Raw genomic sequence first — 21,511 nt, forward strand, 5'->3', positions numbered from 1 at the left:
GAGAAAACCATTTTCTCCAAAGACAAGCATCTTTAAATATTCTGGTTGACAGCAGCCCAGCTATAAAACCAGTTATCACCAGTTGCTAAGACTGATTAACTATCAGACTACTGGAGTAAAGCATACGGTAGGTTAAGTTCTACTTTATAGACAAAAAGGAGGGAGAGAGGAGGAGAGAGAGAGAAAGGGAGAGAGAGGGAGACTGCCTGCCCGATACCGTTCTTTGTGCGGTTGTAGTTCAGGATGAGAGGAACATTCAAATTGCACCCAGGAGTGAAATCTTCTGGTTTGACTAGGCTAGAGGTTGCCCCTTGACAGCCGTTTTCTTAGAGTATACAGGAGGACAGAATCTTGTAAGATTAAGACCGTGTCATGCTCAAAGTATTTGCCACTAAATTGAATTCATTAACTGTTTCTCATGTATTGTCCTGCTTATTGGCCACACAGCCATGAGCAGGAAAAATGAGGTTGCTGCTTTTATGAAGCTTATGTCTACAAGAGGAGTCAGAAAATAGGCACAAGATCTACATCTGTTACTGTATGTCTTTGTTTCTATGAAGCAGTTTCTGTATCAGTGATCTTTTGCTATGTAACAAACCATCCTCAGATTTGGTGGCTTAAAACAACCCCCTATTTTTTAGCTCGCAATAATGAGTCGGTTGTGCCATGCCTGGGGTTGAACTCAGCTGGGCTCCCCGTAAATCCGCCGTCACCTGGCTCTAGCTGGCAGATTGGCTAACAGTTGGGTGAACTGGGATCCAGTCATTCCCAAGTCTGGCATTTGGCAGGCTGTCAGCTGTGGCAACGGTGGGGGGCCTGCAAGCTCCGGTTTCTTCACACAGGGGTGCAGGAATTTAAAAGCAGCAACAGCTGAAGCTTCAAGGCATCTTCAAGCCTAGGTGCAGGACCGAAGTTCAAAAGGTCACCTCTGCCATGGGTAAGTCAGAACACCGCAGCACAGCAGAAAGAGCTGGTCATCCAAGCCCCGGCTTTTAATCAGAGGCACTAGAAAGTACTGTGTACCATTTTTCTCATCAACAGCGGTCTCCTTTGCAGATTTTTTTTCAGCGTTCTGAAACCATTATTTATTACGAATGGTTCTTTCTATTCACTTGAAAGCTGATAATATTTCTAAATTAAGAAAAAATGAAAACAGGAAATTATGTTTCTATGGAGCAATATGTGCATGAGAGATGAAATAAACAGGCAAATGTCCAAATGGCACACAATCATTTCCAGGCAGATTAAGAAAAACTCAGCAGGTGCTATTTTTAAAACCGAGATGCTCTTCTGTGGCAACAGACAGTGCTGCTCTGGGAATGCCTTTCAATAACAGGAGTATTTCCACCAGAAAAAGAATTTCAACCAGTGTGGGTTCATCCCTAGAAAAAGGTGCCCCAGGAGCTAGGAGGTCCTAAAGCCACTGATGTTACTGCTCTTGGTTTACTCCACTAATGCTTCCACAAGGAAGAGAATACTCACACATCCCAGGATAGAACATTTGTGTGGCACTTCGGAGCAACACTTCAGGAACATTTAACAACATAAGTTTTATTGATTATGGCCTGCCTTCCATATTGCATTCCCTGACAGAAACCCAATAATCAGCCACCATAGAAGAAGAAAATTTTGTTCAGTTAGCTTCCAGGAAGGCAGGCTCCTACCACAGGTTTGGAAAAACGGAACATGCTGAGATTTATGTAATAGGGTGAGATAACCTGAAAGGAAAATAAAGGAAAAAGCCTTTTTAATGTCTTTAAACTATGGTGAAAGATTCATTTCATGGCCCTAGAATAAGAGGTCTAGCTCTCTCATCTCACATGGTCCAAGGAGCTTCAGGGTTTTTTTTTGTTTGTTTGTTTGTTTTATAAGATTTTATTTATTTATATGACACACAGAGAGAGATCACAAGTACGCAGAGGCAGGCAGAGATGGGGAGGAAGCAGGCTCCCCGCTGAGCAGAGAGCCCGATGCGTGGGCTCCATCCCAGAACCCTAAGATCATGACCTGAGCTGAAGACAGAGGCTTAACCCACTGAGCCACCCAGGTGCCCCAAGAGCTTCATTTTTTGAGGATTGCTTCATAGCTGGTGGGGCAGATTTCCCTAAGAACTTTGCAAAGAGTAGGCAAATTAGGTGCATACATTTAATGGACTTCTTAAATATCATGGTCAGACTAGACCAAAAAAGTCTTCCATATCACACATACACACATACTTTCACACCCCTAGCTGATGCCTGCATCCTTGTGATGAGATCCACAGTGTGTGATCATTTGGGGAGTGTGAAAATAACTCCAATGATGGGGAACTCACTACTTTTATATTTGAAAAGTTCTGAATTCTTTTACTTGTGAATGTATGTAATTTTTTTCTTTTAACTATCTCCTATTTAGCAGTCACTCTTCCAACAAAGAAACATAACAGTGATCAAGGAATATGTGACTCCTACCCCAGAGAAGCAAGAATATACTGAGAGAGAAAACTGAGTCAGCAGAGATGACATTTTTCCTTATTTGGAACTGTACTCTCCTGTCTCAGATTACACTTGTTCTGGGATAACTTCTACCATTAAACCCAACAAGTCTAACTTCCTCTCATTGAACATATCCATAAAGAATGCGAAGACAACTTTCAAGTCCCACTGGCAAGCTAAAGATTGTCATCGCTGCTCATTTGTTTTTTCATTAGTCCCTAGGCAATTTCTGGTTGTAACTATGTGCTAGGCCCTGGAGAGACAGTGGAGAAGATCTGTAGAGGGGTAAAAAGTTTGCCTCCACCCTCCCAACGTCACTGGCAGGGTCTGAAATTAAACTGAAAAAGACAGATTCACCAAGAAAAGTGCATTCACTTATTTAAATTTTATTAACACGGGAGCCTTCATAAGGGAATAAAGATCTGAAGAATGCTTATGCTAGGTTTGATGAAGAGTTGACAGCCATGGAGACATAATAGAACGAACATAATGAGCTAAGCACAGTAAAAGACGGAAGATTTCACAAGCCCTACTGCTCAACTCTTTTTTCATGTTGCTTCATCTTGGAGAGAAGGATGCTCCTTTCTTTTGGGTATAGAGGGCATCTCTCACATGAAAGTCTTAGGACCTACTTCAGGGGACAATAGCAAGGGAATGGTCAGAAAGACCTTTGGGCTTTTGCCATCTTCTCAAACTCCTTCAGCTTAACACACAACAAGGCGTCATGTTTTGGGGGAGTGTGTCCTTAACCCCAGCAGAACAGGGACACAATTCCTACTTTCAATAGCTATCCTGATAGTCATTCTTGCATATACCATTGCTTGAGGTGGAAGAATGCTCATGCAACTGTCTCTCCATTTTCTGTTTGAAATACTGACCACAGCACTACGTCACAGATTCATTTACAACAGTGTTTCTTAACAGAGGGAAAACTTTACCCCTTAGGGGATATTTGGCAACATCAGAAGACATTTTGGTCATCACAGCTATGATGGTACTGGCATCCATTACAAGGGAGCTGCTGAACATACGATAATGCACAAGACAGCCCCCAACTAAGAATTATTAGCCCCAAAATGTCAGTAGCGCCAAAGTTAGGAAATCCTGATTTACATGAAAGGGTATAAAACAGGTCCTGTTTCAAAGAATTTATAGTCAGTGTATGAACTCACCCATGTTCCACGAATGTTTATCCATGTCATTTGTTACTAATTTACAGGGATAATATGTTATATAAAAAATACACCAGGCTTATATATTTTCCTTTACCAGAATTACTGATAATATCTGAGAACATGGAAAAAAATACTTTAATGATAAAGTTTAATTGACAGAAATACAGCACAACCCATTTGTCCAATAATGGACATTTGCTGTAGACTGTGTCAAAGGAAGTTTCCTTGAAAAACTGAGCCTGTTTCAAAGTAGAAGTCTCAGCTCTCCACTTAGCCTTGGTGGCGTTTGACTGCAGTAGCATGGTTAGTGTCTACGAGCTTTCTGTCTTGCTAGAATGTCCTTTCCGTGGTCTTTTGGCTAGAGAGAGCAAAATTTTGTTGGGCCTGTTTAGTCTGCATCCATCAAAATCTCTGGGCTGGCAGACAGCTGGTGCTGGTTTCTTACTGGGATGTCATGAAGCTCACTATGGAGGGTGGGGAATAAAGGAAATTACTGGATACTATAATGAACTGTTGCTTCTAGGATGAGCTCCCACAACCACGGTGGCAAACTTTGGCTGAGATGATGTTGAAAGCAATAGAAAGGAGTGTGTCTCTTCCCTTCTAGAGACATTCAGATTCCTCTCGGTACCACTTACTGGCAGAGCCTAATAAGGAGCAGCTGGAAAAGAAATACAGTTTGCAGAGCTCCAGCCCCAACATCACAGAGAAGAGTGTAAAAGGCTGAGTTCATAGCGGAGAAACACCTATTTCCTCTGGCCACTCAGTCTAACAATATATCCATGGTAAGTCTTTCTTACCTGATCTTGTCTTATTTTCTTCACAGTTGTTTTATGATGTCTGAACTGAATTTATACACATATTTAAAAAATGTGTTCCTTATTTCATTTCCATGAAATCCAACACCCAGCTACAATATATGCTCTGTGAGGGCAGGCCAGGCTCTGGGAGTTTTGTTTACCAACATGGTTCGTATTTGTTGAAGGCATGCCTGAGGTGGAGACATCTTTGCTTTAAATTTTACTTATCTCAGAAAGAACCATTAATTAATCTAGGTAAATGCTCCATCTCAGAATTCATGTTTAGGTTAAATAGTCTTGCCACATGCTCTGATTTATTTCTGACAATTATAGAGACATGAACTCAATTACTTTCAATTAATTAATTAATACATTTATCTGCTTAATCACTAAACATATTCCTTTTTTTTAAAGATTTTATTTATTTATTTATTCGACACAGAGAGAGATCACAAGTAGGCAGAGCAGGCAGAGAGAGAGGGGGAAGCAGGCTTCCCACTGAGCAGAGAGCCCGATGCGGGGCTTGGTCCTAGGACCCCGAGATCATGACCCGAGCCAAAGGCAGAGGCTTAACCAACTGAGCCACTCAGGTGCCCCTCACTGAACATATGCTTTTTTTCAATGTGAAAGTGTAGAATTTGAATGCCCATGTGTCTGGAGCATTCCCAACATTTGTGTGGACACACACCCACATACATATGTATGTACTCACCTCATACATATGTGGTTGGCAGAGAGGAAGGACAAGCAAGGTTATGGGAACCACAGTATGTTCCTTAGTCAGAATTTCAAACTTCAGAAGTCTTCAACTCACTTCATAAAAAGTAGTGCTATACTTTCGAAAATATATGTCCATCATTTCTGTTCAGTGAAATTCCTTTAGAGGGAGGGTTTAGAGTCAAGCAACTATATGAAAGATTAACTGGTTCTAAGGTATCTTTCTTGTAGGTAACTTTGTCTTCTTTTATAAACTTTATTTTAAATCATTCTAAATTTACAGAAGAGTTTCACAGATAGTACAGAAAATTCCTATCCATCTGTCACCCCGGTTTCCCTAATATTAACATCTTATATAAGCATAATACAGTTATCAAAACTAAGAAACTAATAGCAGTATTAATTGAGTTGCACACTATTTGGATTTCAAAACTTTCTTCACTAATGTAACATATTTTTATTTTAAAATTCAATCCAGAATACCACATTACATTTAATTTTCATGTCTATGTAATCTCTTCCAATCTGTGATGATTTCTAAGGCTTTCTTTGTCTTTCATGACCTTAATACTTTTTAAGAGTAATGGTCAGGTATTTCGAGGAATGTCTCTCAAGGTAGATTTGGCTGAATGTATCTTATGATTAAACTGGGGATATAGGTATACAGGGGAAAAAATGCCATAGAAGTTGAGTGCTCTTTTCATTATATCATATCATTGTATGCATATATATATATGCCTATATTATATGTATAATGTTTATATACATTGTGTGCATACATGTATACACATATATATCATGTTACTTATTTTGCTATGTATATTGTTTTGACTTTGGCCATTGGAATTACTTTCTGGTAAGCTTCAGTGTCCTTTTGAAATCACTTCAGCGTGACTTATTATTGGTGACTTTCAATCTGATAGCTTAGTTAAGGTGGAATCTGCTCAGTTCCCCCAAAGATTTCCTTACAGTAATTTTTTCCCCTTTCCATATTGTATTTGTTGGAAGTAAGTCACTAAATCCAGCCCACACTCAAGTGGGAGGGAATTAAACTCTACTATTTGCAGAGAGGAATATCTAACAATTTGTGAACAAACATTAAAGACACCACAGTAATTAATACTTGATGAGAAATACTTGTAGGTTGTATGGTTTTTTCTTAAAGTTTTGCCTAGAGGATCTTGTCTGCAATAGTTATTACTGAGATATACTAGTGGTAAGTTTTCATTTCCCTCATTGCTTTACATTTATTATTCGGAATTCTTATAAAAGGCAGATAAATCCCCTCTCCATCATAATTTATTTATTTAATCATTTACATCAATAGGGACTCATATTTATTTTATTCCTGGTGTTATAATCCAATCCTGCTGGTGTTTATTTTGTTCATATTGGTGCAGCTTTGCCATTCTGGTATACATTCATCTTTTCTGGTATATGTTCATCCTTTTTCTAACTGCAAGCATCCATTTGCTTTTGAGTTAGTAGATGCTACAAGATTATCATAGTTCCCCTTTCCCCAGATCTCAAACCAACCATTTTTCAAGGATCACTGGTTTCTTTTATAGAGAATGATATTTAGAAACCAGCATCTGGGTTCTAGGTACTTTTATTGCTATTACGGTTTTACTACTTATCGGCCCTCTCAGTGGACCAAACTGGGCAATAGAAATATTTATATTAACCAACATGTACAATGATTTCTATATTTATTCCTTTATTTATTAGATAATAAACTCTGTAGTTCTAGTGTTTCCAGATTGACATTTTTATAGTTTACATTTGTGCACTGAGATATCACATGGCATCCTGCATGCCGAACATACTTTTTAATTTTATTTTGGATATACATCCTTGAATGTTCTTATAATAGATGTTCTCAGATCTTTTTCTGCAAATTCCAACAGCTAAGAGATCTCAAGGTCACTTTCTATTGATTGTTTTTATCCCTTGCCTTTGAGTCATGTTTTTTCTGTGTCTCTGCATGTCTAGTAATTTTTTATTGTATACCTAGTTTTTGTAGTTATATAGTAGAAATTTTTATGATACATAGGTAACCTAATTTTGACTGGCAAACTCTATTGCCTCTATAGTGGGAAGCAATTGAAACCTCTGTTTAATTCCCTTGTCCTTTTACCTTATAACTTGAACTTGGTCCCTTGACAATTCCCCTAGTGATGGTTATTTCAGGGTCAGTCATGTAGCTAGACTGAGTTTACAGACGGATATTCCTTCTTCCTCTCACTCTTGAGTCTTGGTCCTTTCTAGGAATTTCACCCTTATTTTCTGGTCTATTTTGTGGCCTTAGAGCCAGTCTTCTAAAGTCTCCATCCACTAATACTCTTGCTTTATCTTTGCATTTCAAGTATCCCATGCTCTAACTATAAGGGATAGATGCCCAGGGGAAATGCTGCAGCAATGCAAATGATTCCCATTGTAATTCCTATATCAAGATTCAATTTTCTTCTAGTTTCTGTTCACTTTTTTTTTTTTTTTTGCTTTCTCCTGGCTTTAGAGAGTTTTTAAAAACACACAATATTTCTAAGAATTTATATTTATCTGTGGGAGAGTTATTCCAATAAGACCTACTCTAGTATTAGAACAAGGGAAACAAACTCTAATATGTTCCTTATAAAGTAAAGAAGAAATTGAAGGTTTTATGTAATCTTGGATAACATAAGTTGTAATTTCTACATTAATATTTAATCTTTAATAATATATCAGTGTAGAGTTTGCATTTTTCTGGACTGTTTTGACATGCTTATGTCAAAATTCATGCTCCCTTATATTGTATAGGTATTTTTTCCTCCATGTGAAACATATACTAGACAGCAATAAGATAGGAGAAAATTGCAACTCCTATAATTCCAAAGGACCTTTTTTAAAAGATCTTTTAAAAAATGGAAATAATGGGGTGCCTGGGTGGCTCAGTGGGTTAAGCCGCTGCCTTCGGCTCAGGTCATGATCTCAGAGTCCTGGGATCGAGTCCCGCATAGGACTCTCTGCTCGGCACGGAGCCTGCTTCCCTCTCTTTCTCTCTGCCTGCCTACTTGTGATTTCTCTCTGTCAAATAAATAAATAAAATCTTTTAAAAAAATTGAAATAACATATTTCTCCTTTGTTAGGTATTTATTTTAGGAGTAAGCAATTGATCAATTAGCATTGGGACAGATGAATTTATAGTTAACTTATTTGTTGTCTCCAGTAAGAGATGATTTTGAAAGGCCATTATGATGTATCAGTGATGATAATAATAGCTATTCTGTCATATTCTTAGAGACCCGATCTCATTTTTAACATTAGACATATATTATTTCACTTGATCTTTATAACTTAAAGGTGAGTATAGTGTCTGCCTTTAATAAAGTAGTATATTTCTGCCAGAAAAATATAGGTAATTTTACAAACTCCTGAATAAAATGAGAAGTAGAACCAGGATTTCACAGATAGTGATATTAGGACTCAAAAAAATGCCACAGAGAAGATCCATGAATAATTAGAAGAGATTGATAAAATACATTGTGAAAGCACTCAAGAAATTGTGATGTTAAGAAACTGTTTGCCAGAGTTCACAACAAGGCAAATGGCAGCTAGGTCCCTTTTCAAATTGATATATCATCTAACCTACGACTTTTCAAATTGATATATCATCTAACCTACGACTAAAATCCAAATCTTATTTACAGGGAGAAAGAGAATCTTAAGCAAGTCTTCCCACCTATGAGATTAGCAGCCCCAAATGTGAATTTCAACCAGTCTGAGTCACCGTCCTCACATGTTGGCAAATTAGCACTAGTCCCCTCAAAACCTCAGGTTAAAATTCCTTATCTACACATGTACTCAGTCTTTAAAAAAAAAAAAAAAGAAACTTATTAATTTGCCAGAGAGAGCAAGAGCGTGCATACAAGCAGGGTCAGGGGCAGGCAGAGGGAGAAGCAGACACCCTGCTGAGCAAGGACCACCCCCTCCCCGATGGGAAACTCTATCCCAGAACCCTGGGATCATGACCTGAGCTGAAGGCAGACGCTTAACTGATTAAGCCACCCAGGCATCCTGTACTCAACCTTCTAGAAATTTATTCAAACATCTATATTTCTACAATATCCTGAACACTTAGACTACATAGCTTATGATAGCACAGAGGTATTGATTTTATACTTTACAGTGAAGAAAATATAGTAGTAGACAACTATTTCAAAATTTTTGGAAACGGCATATTTCAATACCTTAAAATACACCTAAACGATAGCTGAAATTCTGATCACTGGGGAGTAGTTCAACAAAATCTAGGGAATATTTGTCAATAAGGTGTGGGCACTCACAAAACTGAGTTCTCTCTTCTTCAGCTACTTCAGCTTAAGAAAATATTTTTCCTTCCCAAAGGACCTCATGTTTCTGTTTGTGTCCAACATTTTTCAGTACTTCTCATTCTCTTTCTCCCCTTCACCTCCCCTTTCTCTCTTCCTCCCTTCCTCCTCCTTAAATAAATAACAACTATGACATGAATGAACATATAAAAGCTTATGGAAGAATTGCCCACCTGACCCTAGAAACTGTCTAATCATTAAAGTCACTCTTTGCTTACTGAATGACTAATTACAAGCTAAATGTTAATGCAAGAATATTAAAGTATATTGTAAGTGTTTTTAAAAATTGCCCTGACATTGATGAATTTTCAGGCAAACTGAAGTTCAACTGGTAGAATATTGTGTCAATGCTAAGCCTTGTCCTGTGTGTCTGTATTTCACCTTGAATCACAGCCCTGTCCCTTTACCTTTTCCACGGGAGAGAGATACAGTAAAGCATTAGAAGACCTCCACACTTTTAAACCTCAGGGGTTCAGTGTGATGAAATTTCTCTTGAGGAAAATTCAGAAGTGTTATAGTTAATTAAATCTCACCAGTTAAAACAAGAAGCAGGGACAGAGCCCTAATTTTATGCACAGCCTTAAGGACATGGATCGTATTAGTATACTTGGCTATTAGTGGGCTTTTCCTTTCGCCTTCTGAATGTGAAACACAACTGAAGCTAAGAAGTCGGTTGTTGCACAAATATCTCTTCAGTCTGGTTGTGTTTTATTTTATTTTATTTATTCATTAATTTTATTTATTTATTTATTTATTTTTTTGAGAGAGAGAGAGAACACACACACATAGAGTGGGCAGGGGCAGGGGGACAGGGAGAAAGAGAATCTTTTTTTTTTTTTTTAAGATTTTATTTATTTATTTGACAGACAGAGATCACAAGTAGGCAGAGAGGCAGGCAGAGAGAGAGGAGGAAGTAGGCTCTCTGCTCAGCAGAGAGCCCGGTTCGGGGCTCTATCCCAGGACCCCTGGGATCATGACCTGAGCTGAAGGCAGAGGCTTTAACCCACTGAGCCACCCAGATGCCCGGAGAAAGAGAATCTTAAGCCAGGCTTCACACCCAGAGCAGAGTCCCTTCTGGGGGTAGAGGTCATGACTGTGAGATCATGACCTGAGCCAAAATCATGAGTCAGTCGCTTAACCTACTGAGCCACCCAGGTGACCCTCAGTCTGGTTTTAAAACTCAGATATCGGGGTGCCTTGGTGGCAGCTGTTTGAGCATCTGACTCTTGATTTCAATTCAGGTCATGATCTCAGGGTTGTGAGATCATAGGCTATGTGCTCAATGGGGAGTCTGTTTGAGGTTCTTTCCCTCTGCCACTCCCTCTACTCTTTTTCTCTCTCGAATAAATAAATCAATCTTTTTTTTTTTTAAAGTCAGCTATTATTTACTTCTCTATAATCACTAGGTTTTTTATTTTATTTTACTTTTAATACTCAAACTTATTCTGTAAGAACACAAAACTTAACCAAGTAACCTAAACAAATTAATCGCTTATTCTTTAAACATGCAAAATTGATTAAATTCTTGGGTTTCATTACTATTTAAAATGTCAGCAATATTTTGCCTGCTGAGAGCATACATAGTCTTCCTGTGTATTTCAATCTTTCTCAAAACATCTTATTGCATATTTTATGAGTCATAGTGGCCAGGGCTCCTAGTTGATGTTTTCTAAAATTATAAACCCTCAATCTCATGATGACATTTTGTTAAGTGGTTTTTGCACATATAGGGTTGTGAAGCATTTCTAGAAAAAAATGCAATGAGAGAAAAATTCTTATAATAATTACTTTCTTGTGTGTGACCTTCAGAAGCAGAAGCAATAGGAATTCACTGAGGGAACAAACTGAGTTTCCCAATAGCATATCAGCTATCCATTTAGTCTGGAAACATAGATAATAATATGATAATAATTAATTTTAATATGGAAGATGTGCTTGATAGACATGTGTATGCCTGTACTTCCATCCTTTTGGGGATACCTTGTATACTCAGCTCTGCAATTCTTTCCTTCTCTTTTGTGTGGTATGGTCAATAATCCATCATCATTCCTCTCAACCTCTCTCTATCTTTCTTTCTCGTGACACATACACCTGTAATTTTGAGCGACTTCACCTAGCCCCATGCGGATAGACATAATAAGCCATATATACAGATTTCTGTATATATGATATGGTATGAGTCTTGAACATACCTGTTTTATTATTTTTGCCTTACACACTGGGATACTGTGAATTTAATAAATTTTATTATATATCTCCAGTGAGTAAGGTTGCCAGAAAGATAATTCCCCATGAAGTAGGTAAAAGTAAAAGGGTACATATGGGGAATAATAGAGCAAAATAGCTGATGGAATTCTTAGAATTTTAGGATGTGTTTTTATATAATTCGCTTATGCACATAAATTTATATGCACAATACACATTATACATGTATAATGTATATGTATTTGCATGTGTATGCCTATATGTGCATGCATATATGTACCCATGTGTGCATATACATATGTACGAATAGGCATATACATTTTAATATTTCAAAGACTGCTTGAGAATCTTGGGTGGTACGATAAGTGAATTGTTAAACAAGTTCTCGCATATTGTGAGTGTTCGGTAACTGCTAGGTGCCCTTAAAATTTCAGGACACTAGTCTTTATGTCAGTCATTATGATTTCATCAAGAGTTTGGGACAAAACTTCCTCCAGAAGGTCCCTAACTGCAATAAGAAACATGTAGGAAAATGTATGTTTTAGGATTTAAAACAATAGCAATGCCTAAGGGCTGTATGTTTTAGGATTTAAAATAATAGCAATGACTAAGGGCTAATAATGGTGTCTAATTCACTGGCTTTTTAAGGGATTTTATTTATTTATTTGAGAGATAAAGAGGGAGAGAATGAGTGGAGTGGGAGGAGCAGAGGGAGAGGGAGAAGGAGACTCCCCACTAAGCAGGAAGCCAGATGCAGGTAATCCCAGGGTCCTGGGATCATGGCCTGAGCTGATGCTTAAGTGACTGAGCCACCCAGGCACCCCGAATAGAGCTGTTTTTAACAAAGAAAAAAGAAAGAAAGAAAGAGAGAAAGAAAGAAAGACAGAGAAAGGAAAATGGAGAAAAAGGAAGCGGGAAAATAATGGGAGCTTGACAAACTGTTCACTGCCCAAAACTGAACTTCAGAACCTATGTAATCCGTGACCTTACAGTTTACCCCAACCAGCTTTGTCTTTGGTTTGCTCAAAAAGATAACCTTACAGAAAGTGATACAGCTCACTTGAGTTCACAATTTTTGACCTGGGAAATAAAGAATAGTGAAACTCAGCAGCTCAGGCCCAGTAATTTCTGCATTTTCTCTCTCTCTCTCTCTCTTTTTTTGTTTCAAAGAACCACATCCTAGCCCTATGTTCATTTTGAAAAAAGTCTTCTCACTTTCTCAAGTCTTCCCAATGTTACATTCATGCAGATCTACACATCTTTACCATGGCTCATTCTAGATTCAGCCTTAGCAATAAATAAATAAATAAATAAATGAATAAATGAATGAATGAATGAATGAATGTGGGGTCAGGGCACAAAGTTTAGCTTTCATCCCCACTCTCATCTGTTCTATTGCTCTCTCCTTTCCTCCTATTACAGTTAAAGATCGCTCCAAATTCTGGGAACATTGTACCCAATGTTAGACTCATGCAACCTGCCACTGGAGAGGGATACTTAAATCTTTTCCTCTTAAAGCCTGCTCTCCTCATCCAATCAGAACTGAATTCTGGACATGTTTTTCCTTTGAGTTCTTTTTTTTTTTTAAGATTTTATTTATTTATTTATTTGACAAAGAGAGATCACAAGTGGGAGAGAGAGAGAGAGAGGAGGAAGCAGGCTTCCTGCTGAGCAGAGAGCCCAATGCAGGACTCAATCCCAGGACTCTGGGATCACGACCTGAGCCAAAGACAGAGGCCCAACCCACTGAGCCACCCAGGCGCCCTCCTTTGATTTTTAGTTCTTACATTTAGATCTATAATCTTTGTTGAATTAATTTTGCATATGGTATAATAAGGGATTCAATTTCATACTTTTGCATCGATTAATCCAGCTGTCCCAGGATTATTTTTTTCCCATTTAATTTTCTTGGTAGAAAATGGGACAAATATTTTTTTTAAAAATATTTTGTTTATTTATTTGACAGAGAGATTGAGAAAGAGCACAAGTAGGCAGAGTGCTGCAGGCAGCGGGAGGAGAAGCAGGCTCTCTGCTCAGCAGGGAGCCGGATGGTGGGCTTGATCCCAGGACCCTTGGGATCATGACCTGAGCTGAAGGCAGCTGTTTAACTGACTGAGCCAACAAGGTGCCCCGAAAATAGGACAAATATTTAGAAGGTGATACTTGAACAAGAGGTCTTGTGTTCCTGTAGTATAACATAGTAAATAAATAAATTGCGTTAGTTTGCTAGGCTTACCATAACAAAGTACCACAGACTGAGCTGCTTAAGTATGGGGAATTTATTTTCTCATGGTTACAGAAACCGGAAGTCCAAGATCGAAATGTCAGTCTTGGTTTTTCTGAGGGAATTTTTTTTTCCCTTGGCTTATACATTGACATTTCTTCCAGTATCTTCTCATGGTCTTTTCTCTGTGTATGTCTGTGTCCTAATCTTTTCTGAGTATGAGGACATCAGTCATACTGGAGTAGATCCCCATCATATGACTTTGTTCTACCTTAGTTACCTCTTTAAAGACACTATATCCAAATCTAGTCACATACTAAGGTATTGTGCTTAGGACTTCAACATAGGAGTTTGGTGGGGATGCAATGTAGTCCCTAAAATATATAAATACATAAAATTTGTCATACTTCCTTTATAAGAAGACTTGACAAATTCAGTAGTCTGTGCAAATCAGCATGACCACAGCACAGCCCTTCCAGAAATCTCTATAATCCCTGACCCTTTCAGACTCTGAGCACTTGAACCAGTGGATCAATAGTGTTCACTATTATACACACAGATGCCAGTTCCCAACAAATGTTCAGCCCCTTAGACAAGTGCTTAACTTGTGAAGTGGTTCACTGACAGTGGGCTTACTAAGATGTCAGGCAGCCCAGATAGCTTTGGCTTTAAGAAGGAAATCGTATTGCCTACACACACACACACACACACACACACACACACACACAGTTTTATTTTCTAACTCTTTCCAATTGATTTTCTCTGATCACTTATTTTAGAGGAAAGCAAAGTTATAAATAACAGATAAATCTCTTCCAACTTTGAACTCTATAAGGTTGCCGCCCAAAGACATCAGGGAGAAACAAGACAGGATGTGAGACTTGTTTAAAAAGAACGTGAGGATAGGAATGAGGTCAGCAAGAGTTATCATGTGCTAAACATCAAAATAGTGTTCCTGAGAAATTCCTATAATATCAGAAAATAAGCTTGCAAGATATGGAGCTATAATCTTGCATATACTTCAACCTAGAGATCCAAATCGCAAAATTACATCTGTATCCATTTCTATAGCCATCCCATGTCTATATCTATCTATTTGTATCTATCTGTTTCATCTCCATGTCTCTGTCGCTGTCATCTATGTCTTTAAGACCATAGTTTCAATCCCTTCCTATCTAGGCTAGACTTAAAGGCGCTCCACCTTCCTTTAAGTGAAAAATCAAATAATTTCTTTCAGGATTTTAAGCATTTTTTAAGTACTTGACTTTTGTTTTGTTGTTAATAATGAAATAATTGTAACAAACAGGGTCATTTTAGATCACAATTGTATTTTTCAAACCCCAGCCTAGTCTATAGACAGAACCATCTGTATACATAGAAGCCCCCCCAACCAAAAGGCAGTAAAAAAGGAAAACAACAAATGTATACATAGGAAATAAAGAAGACGGTAGATTTTAAACTCAGTTTTGTCAATAATCACATTAAATTAAATGGTTTGAACAGCCCAATTAAAAGACAGATTATCAGGTTGGAGCCAAAAGCAAGATACAGGTGTTCATTACTGAGATGTCGGTCAAAGGGTACAAACTTTCAGTGATAGGAGGAGTAGGTTCTGGAATCTAAGATCTATGGTGACTATAGTTCACAATACTGTGTTGAATACTTGAAAGTTACTAGGAGAGTAGATCTTAAATGTTCTCAACATATACACAGCAAAAATTGTAATTATGTGAGGTGACAGATGTGTTACTAACCTTATGGTTGTAATCATTTTGCAACATATTCATGTACCAAATCATCATATTGTAACTGTGTTACATGTCTACTATATTTCCATAAAGCTGAAAAAAAATGCTTGAAATATAAACACAAAAGTGAATTAAAAGTAAAAGGATGGAAAATGGTGTATGAGCTAACACTAATTAAAAGAAAGCTGACACTGAAGGGACTATATATATATACTTTAAAATTAAATTTCACAACAAAGAATATTATCAGAGATAGGGAGGGCATTTTATAATAACAATTTATTAAAAAGACAAAACAAATATAATTAATTATTCTCCTCTCTGCTGACGTCTCCTCTCTGGTATTCTGTTCTCTAAACTCTAGCTAGCTCCTTGGCCTCCTGACTCCTAACTTTAGCTCCTCAACTGAAGGAGACCACCAGTCTCTCCCTGCGTTTCCCCTCACTGTGCCATGGTTTGAACATGCTCTTCAGGCAACAAGCTATCAATCAAAATTGATCTTATCTATTTTTTTATTTTACTGTCCTCAGTTGCTGGCATCCACTGTCTTGGAAACTTTTGTTTCATGTATTTTATTTTCCAGGTTTTTTTTTTTTTTTTTTTAATTATTTGTGCAGAACAGTCAATTTGGCTCTGGTCATTCCTTCTTGTCTAAAAGTGGAAGTGTCCTCATTTATTATTGAATTCATTTCATTGATTCTATATAATTTCTGCCATTATGAACTCCTAGTTCTATGGAAACAACAGAAAAAATTAAATTAGAAAATATTGCCATAAGGAGTAAAAATTACAATGCAAAGGAAAGTCATTAGTTCACAAGGTAAGGGGAGAAGGAGGTGATGTTTGAGACTTGTTTCAAGATCTCAGCATTAATTTTTCCAGAGAAAGAAGTGTTGAGTGAAGATTTTAAGAAGAAACAGGGTATACACTGTTGCAGAATCATTTGTAAATATGGCAATTTACATGGACTTAGAACCACCAAGGAGTGTAAAAGGGAAAGACTAGCATATAAAGAAACATAGTGAACAAACGAGGAAGAGCCTGGTATGTAATTCCAGTATTTGAGCTTTACAGTCAGCGATTTAAGAATCCCCCCTGGGATTTTAAACAAGGAAGAAATATTCCATTTGCATATTAGTGAAATCATACTGGTGATAGTAAGGTATGGACAATAAGGGACAAGACTGGAGTCAACAGTGTAAGGTTCTTGCAGTAATTCAGTTGGGAAGATAAATCCATTAGGAACTTTTGTGATTGGCAAGGCATTGGCAGCTTGGGAAGTGACATTGACTATAACGTCAACAACCACTGGTGACAATTAGATGTGAGATTTGACAAAGGACAAAATGGGGGGAAATGTCTATGCTTGGGTGGCAAAAGAGAAAGTAATGCCAGGACCTGGGATGATGGGTACTGAAGAAGACCGAAGGGAAAGAGGAGGTGTTCTTGTATCAGGCGGACTCAAGAAGTTAATGGGTTTTCTGCTGCAGATGAGCAGGAGATGGTTAGAAATACAAGTACAGATGTTCTTCTAAGACCCAAAGCAGTCATTTTATCCTAACAGCAATGGTATATACTTTACATCAGAGAAGAGGCACAGAGGGCCTGGTTACATGAAATTATGAAGCATCAAAGGAGAGTTAAGTTACCAGTAGACCAGGGATGACAGTGGGAGGAGAGAGAAAAGTCAGAAGTGAAGAAATATTTTCGTAAGCCTTGTCTAGTTACTGTTAGGGTTTGAAGGCTGCAAGAGAATTTTTAGGAAGTCGCTTGTTTTCACCAGGAGATCTCCTTTAATCGGAATCTCACTTTCTCTTGAATCTCTTGGGTTTCAGATGAATGGGGGATTTGTAGAAGAGAGCAGGGAGTTTGGGGTAGCTGTTCTATTGCCCCAGGGGGCAGGCATCTCCGCAGTGAGCTGTGCCCTTGCTCCTAATGGCTTCTTGTGGCTAACAATAAGCAGCAGAGTGTGGATGAGAACTTCTATTGTAAAGTTTGTTGCGCAGTCACATATAGCTCAGCCGCTGGCATTAAAACCCCATAAAAAGCAAATCAGCTGCCTTCGTATATGTCACTGTCTATGCCACCCCCTCACTTAAATCTTTTTTGGGCAAGCTACATGGAGTAAGGCCAGCAAGCAATGCCGGAACATGGAGCTCTTAAGGGGAATCAAGCATGTCTTCATGGGAAAGCAGCAGCTCATAACGTCAAGAAGTTACAATTATTATTAATGGTGGGTGAATAGTGAAGGGGTAGATGTCTTGGCTCCCAGCCCCACCTGTGCCATCTGTCACCTTTTAGATTTCCCCAAAAGCTTGAAAAGCAGGAATGATACCATTAAAATGATGCATTTTCAAATTTTACCTTAAAATAGAGACTCTCCAGAGTAAACAAATCATAGCAGTCATATATTCATCCTTCTAGAATTCTTGCTTGGGTGGTGAACTGAGAGTGGGTTAAGGAGGGCAGCTTACTTGTGAATGTGCCCTAGCTAACAAGCACCAAGGATAGAAAAATATAAACTTCTATCTCCCTCCCTCCCTCCCTTCTTTCTCTCTCCTCCTCCCTTCTCTCCCTCCCTTCCTTCCTTCCTTCCTTCCTTCCTTCCTTCCTTCCTTCCCTCTTTTGCCCCCATTATATAAAAACCCAATCCCAGAAGAGACTGAGATAAACTTCTGCATGCTTGTAAGTGATGGAATACAAGTTCTTCTCTGAATTTTCTTGTAGTGAACATAATGAGAAAAGCTGGTGCTCTTTCCAAGTCCCAGAAGTATCAGCTACTGTGCTTCGAAGTCTCAGTCTATCTAGAAACAAAGAGCTGCTGTGTGGACAAAAAGAAGGGAACATCTTACATGCATCCTGATGTCTGCATGACAAAGAAGAAGCAGAGAAAGAGACATGTGAGGAAATGTAGCCTTAGGCAGGCCCGTTTCATATGAAATTAAATGGTAAGGGGCAGTTGATTCTGAACAATTGCATTCAGCCAACCAGGAACTCATGCATCAAAGTCAGCTAAAACCACAGGCTCCCAAACTGCACTTCTGAAGGACAATTACATGAGAATAGTACAAAAAAGGCCAGTGGAGAACCACCAGCCTCTTTGGCTACATGAAGATTGGGGACAAGTGCATCATAAATATGTGTCGGAAACCAAGATCAATAACTATCTCAAGTGTGGCGCACAGGAAAATAATGGCCAAGTCCATTAGGCACACCTCTATCTATCAAGGGTAATAATTTGTTAACAGTGTGATGGTCTATCCTAATTAAGTCATTAGTGGCCATTAAAATATTTTTCTGTGCTCACTTCTGTTTTAACTTCACATATTTTATTAGTTCACAGTAGGACTTCCCTTAAGTTTTCTTTCTACAAGTAACTCAGAGCACATGAAAAATAAATTACCTTTTACAAGAGATGCATAAGCAGACCCTTACTTCATTAATTTGCTGAATGTTCCCTTTTACCCCAATTTATCTATTTACTAAATGTTTTTGACTGTAAGTACTGGACAGTTTCATCTCTAGCTTCAATATTTTGTGACATCAAAATAAGGATGACTGGATTATTGGGTGCTGAATAAAAGTTATTGAAGTTTACTCAAATCACCCTATTTTAGAGAGGAAAGGCAAAGTCTAATTGAAAACAGCTTGCATGTCATCGATACCTTTATTAAGTAAATGCCCAACTAGTATTTTTAGCACTCTAGGCAATTTATATTCTCAAGCACAGTTTGTTGCCTTTTTCATATATCTTCATAATGAAGAGATAAATAAACAGTAATGTTGGCTGGTTTTCTTGGAAACATAATCAGGGTATTCATTATTTCCTGTATAGTCACTATTTCCTCAGCTTGCTTTCTAAAAATACATTTTAAGGGAAGGTAGAAGAATAAAGCTCTTTAGTTGAATGTTAGCAGTAGTAAAATGCAAAGGGCCACTGAGATATTGATTAGCAAAGGGCATCACTCCTGAGGACCCTTGAGAGGGGTCCTTCACCAGTCTTTACTGTGGCAATGTTGGCACATTGTGTGTGTGAGTGATGTCTCATCTACCTTCATTCCATCGATGAAACATTGCCTAAGTATAATGCTTATAACTGAACCCTGGCTTCCAAGAATGCACAAGGTGCCAATGTCACCAGACAGCAAGGTTGCACTGAGGCTGTATGCAGGCCTCATGGAGTCCGCCACCACCAAGACCCTCACTGATTTCTCAGAAAAAAATATCTAAATATCTAAATATTTCTAGAAGACAGAAAGACCTACTCTATCTCTTTCCTGGATACAGAATGTTTCAATATACTACACCTAGCATGTGTGTTTATATTTTTATTTTATGACATTGTGTTATATAAGTGAGTATAATGGAAAGCAAAAGCTTAAAAAAAAAAAAAAGATGAACCTTTGCCTTTGTTTATGCCCATTTCTTCTGTCCCTTTACCCTGGCGGCAAAGCATTCATCAAACTGGAGTTCTGGGTTGTAACTCAGCTTCCCTGCATCCATCCTCGTCATGAATATTTCAGTATTTACACTTCTGCTCAATGTACCAGGACGGATAACACTGTCCCCTGACAGATAGCCACCTGGGCTGCTCTGCTATTGATATGTTTATTCCCCCTTCTAATTTTCCATTATAATCTGAAGTTCATTTCACTCCTCATATCCTTCTAGGATGCTCATTTTTCAAATATCCATCTCCCAAGAGCCTATTGTCAGGGTAACAGCATTTACACAGAGGAATTATTTGATTAGTGAAAACAGTGTGGTGTTTCAAAGGCTGCAGCCTGAGCTGGTTAGTCCGCTCCCATCTTGCCTTCTTTGATGTAGACCTCTGCGTGAGTTCACCTCGACCTAAGGAAGAGCTCATAGGAGGTGGACCAGAGTTTAGAACTATAAAGAACAGAGAAAGAGAGAGAAAGGGAGAGTGGAGATAGACAGGGATGGGAGGGAGAGGGTGGGCAGAGACAGGGAGAGAAAGAGAGAGAAAGTGGAGATAGAGAAGAGATAAAAGAGACAGAGGGGGAGAGAAAGAGAGAGAGAATGCTGCAGGGAGGAAGTGGGAGAGAGGAAGAGATGAGGAAAATGAGAGAGCCCCGTCTGGTGAAAAGTGATACTACTAGAAAGCTCTTAAGTCCTTAATTTTGTCAAGATAACCAGTTCATTTTTACTGAAACTCTCTGGATAAGAAAGCAAAACGTATACCTAAAAATAAATCCAAACACACATCACACGTGATTTAAAAATCTAATGCTGCGAATATTATAGAAAAGACAATGAAATGTAACAAGGGAAAATCTAAAGGTAAATGCAGAATAACAATAACAACATATTTTCTTTCTTTCTTTCATTTTTTTTTTAAGATAACCCATGCCTTGGAGGACATGAGAATTCACTGAAAAAATAGTATTAAGAAATAGAGGAAAGAAGAAAGTGCCTGGAGAGAAGGCCCTCCTGGGTATTCATGCCATTATCAACAGACAAAACCAATCAGCTATTAATAGCATTTATATTTTCACAATGATGAAGTTCTAGAACCTAAGTCAGGTTCGGTGGGGTGAGGTTCGGAGCCGACGGCTAAAGAAAGAATTCTTAAGACGTCTCTGGTGCAAAAAGGTGGTTTATTAGAGCACGGGGACAGGACCCGTGGGCAGGCAGAGATGCGGCCGCCCCGAGTTGTTAGGGTAGACGTGTTATATACCTTGCGGTTGAGGGGAGGTGGTGAAGGGATGGGAGATTTCGACAGAGCTCTCACGTGCTAAGGTGGGCCTACAAGGTGCCGGGGGGAGTCCTTGCCCTTATGG

At 38.4% G+C, this 21,511-nt stretch overlaps 1 long non-coding RNA gene across 1 annotated transcript; it reads left to right on the top strand.

Annotated features, from left to right (window-relative positions):
• The first annotated feature begins 592 nt into the window (after window positions 1–592).
• LOC122899005 lies at window positions 593–21,295 on the top strand. Its single transcript, XR_006383079.1, has 4 exons — window positions 593–937; window positions 4,257–4,434; window positions 18,438–18,658; window positions 21,071–21,295. It is a non-coding gene; the product is annotated as an uncharacterized LOC122899005 (long non-coding RNA).
• The last annotated feature ends 216 nt before the right edge of the window (window positions 21,296–21,511 follow it).

This window comes from Neovison vison, chromosome 2 (genome assembly GCF_020171115.1).
Source record: "Neovison vison isolate M4711 chromosome 2, ASM_NN_V1, whole genome shotgun sequence".
NCBI classification, from domain to species: Eukaryota; Metazoa; Chordata; class Mammalia; order Carnivora; family Mustelidae; genus Neogale; species Neogale vison.